The 7,074-nt window shown below is 40.4% G+C and overlaps 1 long non-coding RNA gene across 1 annotated transcript in view; it reads left to right on the forward strand.

The window, feature by feature from the left end:
* Window positions 1-2,875: 2,875 nt before the first annotated feature.
* LOC109394715 (uncharacterized) overlaps window positions 2,876-7,074 on the forward strand; it is a 16,941-nt gene continuing 12,742 nt past the window's right edge. The window contains exon 1 of the long non-coding RNA XR_002126500.1: window positions 2,876-2,940. This is a non-coding gene — a long non-coding RNA (uncharacterized LOC109394715). The remainder of the gene's footprint in view (window positions 2,941-7,074) is intronic.

Below are 7,074 nucleotides of genomic sequence, written 5' to 3' on the forward strand. Positions count from 1 at the left end.
TTATAGGCAGCATATGTATGGGTTTTGTTTATTATCCATTCAGCGACCCTATGTCTTTTGATTGGAGCATTTAATCCATTTAGATTTAAAGTAATTGTTAATAGATACGTAGTTAATGCCATTTTATTATTCATATTTTTTTTTACCTTTTTTTTTTCTCTCTCTCTCTTTTCATCTTAAAGAAGTCCCTCTATGATTTCTTGTAATACTGGTTTGGTGGTGATGAACCCATTTAGCTTCTTGTCTGGGAAGCTCTTTATCTGTCCTTTGATTCTAAATGATAACTTTGCTGGGTAGAGTAATCTTCATTTTAGGCCTTCACTTTTCATCACTTTGGATATTTTCTGCCAATCTCTTCTGGCCCGCAAAGTTTCTGTTGAGAAATCAGCTGGCTGTCTTATGAGAGCTCCCGTGTAAGTAACTATAATAACTGCTTTTCTCTGGCTGCTTTTAAGGTTTTTTTCTTTGCCTTTAACCTTTGGTATTTAAATTATGATGTGTTTTGGTGTGGGCCTCTTTGGGTTCATCTTGTTTGGGACTCTTGAGCTTCCTGGGCTTGAATATCCATTTCCTTCACTAGGTTAGGGAAGTTTTTCATATTTCTTCACACAAATTTTCAATTCCTTGCTCTCTTTCATCTCCTTCTGGTACTCCTGTGATGTGAATGTTCATACACTTGATGTTGTCCCAGAGGCCCCTTAAACTGTTCTCAATTTTTTGGATTCTTTTTTCTTGTTACTGTTCCGACTGGGTATTTCCTACTACTTTGTCTTCTAAATCACTGATTTGATCCTTTGCTTCATCTAGTCTACTGTTGATTCCCTCTAATGTATTCTTCATTTCAGTTATTGTATTCTTTATTTCTGACTGGTTCTTTTTTATGTTTTCTATCTTTTTGTTGAAGTTCTCCCTGAGATCACTGAGCGTCCTTATAACCAGTGTTTTGAACTCTGCATCTGATAGGTTGCTTGTCTCCGTTTTATTTAGTTCTTTTTCTGGAGCTTTGTTCTGTTCTTTCATTTGGGACATGTTTCTTTATCTCCCCATTTTGGCTGCCTCCCTGTGTTTGTTTCTATATATTAAGTAGGGCTAACATGTCTCTCAGTCTTAGTAGAGTGGCCTTATATAGTAGGTGTCCTGTGAGGCCCAGTGGCTCAGTCTCCCTGGTCACTAAAGCCTGGTACTCCAGGTTTGTCCCTTGTTTAGGTCGTGTGTGCCCTCCTGTTATAGTTGAGCCTTGGTTCCTTTGTGCACATCAATGAGAAGGATTGACCCTCATGCTCATTGGTTATGAAGACTGGTCATTACTACAATGAAGAAGGTGTTGTGGAGGGGCTGACACTATAGAGCAGGATTCACTTTACCAGGGCTCTAGTGCCTGCTCAGTGTGCCATTTGGGTGTGTCATCCTTGGAGGCAGCTGGGTAATGCTCCAGCTCAGTTTGAAGCTGGCCACTGGGTGTGCCAGCCACAGGGCCATCTGGGGGTTGAGGGGAGACCTGCTGTGGGCCAAGTTCAGCCACAGTCTTTGCTCTGTCCAGGGCCCCCTGGCATAAGCCACAAAGCAATCCACAGATGGCTGCCACCTGTGCTGTGCTTGGAGGTGCCTTGAGAGGGCAAGCTGCAAACCAAGGCTGGCTGCCATTAGTGCCAAGCTTAGGGCTGTTCAGCCCGAGGTACAGGACATGCTGAAGGCAGATGCTGCTTATTTGGGTTTTGTGGACCTTTGAGAAGCTTCAGGAAAGTCTGAAGCATGAGCCAAGGAAGGCAGTTTTTATGAAAAAGACACTGGAAGTGGTTTGGGCATGCCTGAAATTTAGGTGGGGCATGGTATCAGAATTACCAGGGCTGAATGAATGAATGGCATTAGCCAAGTTGATAGACACTCAGATATGGTGGCTGCCTGCATCTCCACCCCAGAAAGTAGAAGGCTCAACAAAGAAACAAAGGCTTCTGCCAGCTCCTCCATCCGGGAGAAAGCTGCCCCTTCAGCCCTCATCCTGAAGCCAGACAACTCAGTTCCTCCCTGTATGTCCCTTTTGCCTTTCAAGCTGCTGCCCCAGTGCTAGAGCTCACAAAGAGCGAGTCTGTCAGTGAGTAAGTCCATGTGTGGGTCCTTAAAGAGGAATGCCTGGGAGTGTAGCTGCCCTCCATCCCACTGCTGGTTTTCACAATCAGAAATTATGGGGACTTCTCTCCCAGGCCCTGGAACCCTGAGCTGGGAATCCTGGTGCAGCGCTGGGACCCTTTGCTCCTCCCTGTGAGACTTCCGCAGCTGAGATATCCCTCCTGATTTTTAATGGTCACATACAGGTATGGGACCAGCTCATTCTGCATCTCTGCCCCTCCTACCAGTCTTGAGGTGGCTTCTTCTCTATGTCCTTAGTTGTAGAGCTTTGGTTCAGCAAGACTTCAGGTGATTGTCAATGACAGTTGTTTTGTAGTTTAGTTGCAACTTTGATGTGGTCTGAGAGAAGATAAGCACAGTGTTTACCTACTCTGCTATCTTGATCGGGAAATGATATGTGGGTTTTCTGTACTTGATTTCAAAAGGCCCCTCCCTGGGAAAGCAGCTCTGTGGCAGGCATGAAAAGGTGGGCTAGTTTGCTTAAGTGCTGAGAATTTGGAAATAAGATTTGAAGGCTGTTGGTGAACTAGCATAGGGAGAGGGAGGAAGAGTGGTTGCTGATTGCTGTGCCAGGTTGCCTAGTTACAGCCAGAATTCTTCTACCCACTCATATGGGAGCCCACCACTACCACTGTCAATTAATCCATGAAATGCTACTTGTAGGGACAAAAGTGTGACTGCTTTAGCAACTTCATCATGGTCTTCCTTCTCACCTGTCAAATTCCAGGTACTTTGGGCAGGGAGAGGTCAAGAACTCAGGGGATTCAAATCTGAGAACTGTGCAACACTGCGCACCTGCTTTCTTGGTACAAGGTAAATGCCACATTTAGCTGATGTTTATTTACTGCCTCTTCCCATTAAATCAGCACAAACATCAGTTCTTTTTTTTTNGCAACCTTGTTGTTAGGAGCATGTGCTGTCATCAGCTGAGCCATCCTGTCACCTGTTGGCAGCTCAGCAGCAGCTCAGCAGCAGCTCAGCTTGGGCGCAGCTCACTGGCCCATGTGGGAATCGAACCAGAGACCCTGTTGCTCAGAGCTCATGCTCTTAACCAACTGAGTCACTCGGCCGGCCCAACATCTCCTTTTATAATCATGTTTTATAGCTTTTAGATATTGTTCAGCTGTTCGAGAGTAAATGGATATATGATTTCATTTGATGCTTTCAACAATTTTGGGTAGGAATTATTAGTCCACATTAAAAATGGTGGAGAACAAAGAGACAGAAAAACTAAGTCATGTTTTTCATGTTCATGGAGCTGAGAGCAGCAGAACCAGATCTCAAACTCATGTCCTCAGGCTTTAAGCCCAGTCTCTAACCACATCAACACTCTTGGCCAAGTGCTTGGTTCAGCACATAAAAGGCTGTTGTATCCATGGTTATTAATACTACAATTTAGGAAAAATATTTGCCTCCCAATTTCAAACTTTAAGGCACACTCAAGGGTGTGAAATGATCTATAATCTAATGATATGAATTAACCTATGCTATGCTTGCTTTTTGTGCCTTTGGGGTATTTCCCTATACCCCTGATGCTCTTTACACTGGCCCAGCTCCAAACATATTAAATCAGATTGTCCAGAGTTGTGGTCCAAGAATTTGTATTAATAAAAAAACCAAAAACCTAACACAAAAGAATGCAAACAAAATGGAAATGTAAACCAATTTCTTGTATAAGAAAATGGGAAGACAACAACAGAAAGATGTCATTTTCTCCTAAGCAAACCTTTATGTTAATACCTCAAAACAATACTTCAAGAAAAAAAACATTGGAAGCAATTAGCTGATGCTAAAGCTTGCTTGGAAAAACTAACAAGCATGAATAGGTCAGAATTTCTGCAAAAGGACAGAGGTGAGAGGATTTGCCTTCTGGGATTTTATACCATGTTATGAAGAAGACAGCTCTTTCCACCTCCCAGCGCTGGCCTAAGGTGATCTACTGTCACTGTGTTTGTCTTCATAATATCAGCATGAAATTTTTGAGGAGACAAAAGTCTGTGAACAGAGCAGGAGGGGGCAGACATAAGAAGAATGATTTAATTCTAAAGAACAGTGGAGAGACAATGGCTTAAAAGATTTAAGAAGACACATGTAGATGAGAGGGTATGGAAACAGGTGCTCTCATATATTGCTGGTAGGTATTTATTCTTTGATACTGGATAAGGGATCTTTCTTCTTAAAAATATATCATCTAATCCTTCAAAATGTCATTACTTTCTTCACCTCTGAACCCACATGGTCTTCAAAATCTTCTAATTTTCCAAGTTTCACCATTTTTAGGAGCAGTGGGGCCTTTGGGGGGAAATAAGGTGCATGAAGCCATTTTCTCATGTGTATATGTAAAATACACATTTTCAAGCATTAAGTGGAGTGGTCATAGTCTTAGTTTGCCCAGACACTCCAGGCATATGGCTATTATCCCAGTATAATTATTAAGAACTCTTCTCATAGATTTCCTGATTTGGACAATAAATTATATGATCACCCTATTTATAAGGCAAGGATCACATGTATTTTAGTGTAAGAGGATAATAACTTTGCCTAGATGACCTTGCATTCTCCTCTAAGACAAGGAAGCGAGTCCTCCACACCTCACATTCCCTCAGCATGAACTTTGCTTAGGTTGACTCAAGGGCTTTTTGGGATGCAGGCCTGAGTTAGCCTTGAGTCCTCATAAACAAGATGGGATCCCTGCGTGTTCCATCAAAGGCGCCCCTCTAAGCTGCCACTTATCTAACTGAAAGAGAGAAAGGGGGGCGGGGAGGGATGTGGTAGGAACTTAAGAAGAAACATGGAAATACAGAGAAAAATGATCTTTATTACTGGAATTGCCTCCTTCATCTGTTTGCAATAAAACGGGAGGAAAAGGAGAGAGAGAGAGAGAGAGATTTAAAGCCACCAATGACTCCCAGGTCCTCTCTCCCCAGTCCCCAGGCACACATTTCAGTGAGAGATGCTCTGATAGGAAGTCTATTCTGGAAGAGGCAGCCTGTCTCAGAGGTGCTGTAGGAGAACCTGTGACATGGCAGTTTCTATAGAGATGGGTCTCTTTCCTAGGAAAACTAGGGAAGCAGAATACGAAACCCTAGCAACCAGTTGAAGTATTTTTTTTTATATGAGGGTTTTCTTTCATATTAAAAAGATTTTTATTAAAATATAGCTAATGTAAATGTTATATTAGTTTCAGGTATAAACCATAGTTATTCAACATTTATATACCTAAAGAAGTGATCACCATGATAAGTTCAGCAACCAACTGACACCGTACCGTACTATCACAGTATTATTGACTGTATTTTCTATGCTGTACATTACATCAGGTGTATAGCATAGTCGATAGACATTTATATAATTTAATAAGTGATCCCCATAACTAGTCTAGTACCCACCTGGCACTATACATAATTATTACGTATAATTGATTATATTCTCTATGTTTTACTTTATATTCCATTGACTATTTTGTAACTACCAATTTGTATTTCTTAATCCCTTCACCCTTTTCACTCGGCCACCAACCTCCCCCCATCTATCACCCTGATAAATCTAGTACCTATCTGACATCATACATAGTTACTACCATATTATTGACTATATTCCTTATGCTATCTATACCTTACATCTCCATGACTACTGTGTAACAACCAATTTGTACTTCTTAATCCCTTTCCCTTTTTCACTTATTCCTAACCCCCTTCCTGTCTAGCAACCATCAAAATCTATGAGTTTGTTTCTGTTTTGTTTGTTTATTTACTTAGTACTTTAGATTCAATTTATATGTGAAATCATATGATATTTGTCTTTTGCTGTCTGACCTACTCCACTTAGCACAATACCCTCTAGGTCCATCCATGTTTTCACAGGTGGGAAGATTTCATTCTTTCTAATGGCTAAGTGATATTCCATTNAAAATTAGGCTGATGGTAACCACTTTGAACACCTCTTGTAATTGCAGAAGTCAAACATAACTTGTATTTATCTTTTGTTATCAGTATATATTGAGTATTACAATATTAATACAGTTTTTTTCTTTCTTAAAATGTGTATACATTTTTTGGCACCCTCTATGTGTAATATAAGCTTAGTTATTCATTATGGGCGAAAGGGTTTTGTGCCTGATTAGAGAATTTTTCAGATTTCCTTCTTAGGAGCATATATAGCAATGTACTTTCTCTGTCATAAAATAAATGTCATAATAGAAAATTTCAAATAAGTGGTATTATACCACATCTTGCTTTTTAAAATTCTTCTGTAACTTGTGTTTTGGCTCAGATTATATTTTTGAGGTATAACTATATGAATATATGTAGATCTATTCCATTCACTTTAACTGCTGCGTAATATTCTACTGTTTGATAAATATACCACAATTTATTACATATTCTCTTGGTGATGGACATTTAGGTCAGTTTTGAGTCTGTTGCTATTACATATAGTGAGCCAATGAACATGTGTGGCATGCCTCCCCGCACACATGTGCAATGGTTCTCCAGGAGATAAAACCTGGTTCCGTTAGCTGTGGCTGAAGGGGATCATAGAGGACAAACATGGCAGCTATGACCAGCCCCCATGGAAGGGAGGAGGCAGTGCTCAAGGATGGAGGGGTGATCGTGCAATGATACCCCAAAATTGTCTATTGGTTTTCAGACTTCATAGCCCAGGCAGCATATAAGTGATTATAAAGCTTTCAAAAATAACCTGTAATGGGATAAATGTGAATTCACAAAGTAGTTAGGAAAAAAATTATGATTTAAGTGTAGGAAATTAAATAGAATAAGGCATTCCTGTTTTACATAAAGTATTTTAATTATTAAGTCGGTTTTGGTCCAATAGTTTACTTTTTTTTTTTTAAAGTTAGGTTTATGGCAGTATGCTGGAGCTGAAACTATTTAGGTTTGAGCTCCAGCACACTGGTACAGCCTGTACATGCTTTTGTTTAATGGTGTG

Source organism: Hipposideros armiger, unplaced genomic scaffold (assembly GCF_001890085.2).
Source record: "Hipposideros armiger isolate ML-2016 unplaced genomic scaffold, ASM189008v1 scaffold_432, whole genome shotgun sequence".
In the NCBI taxonomy this organism is placed as follows: Eukaryota; Metazoa; Chordata; class Mammalia; order Chiroptera; family Hipposideridae; genus Hipposideros; species Hipposideros armiger.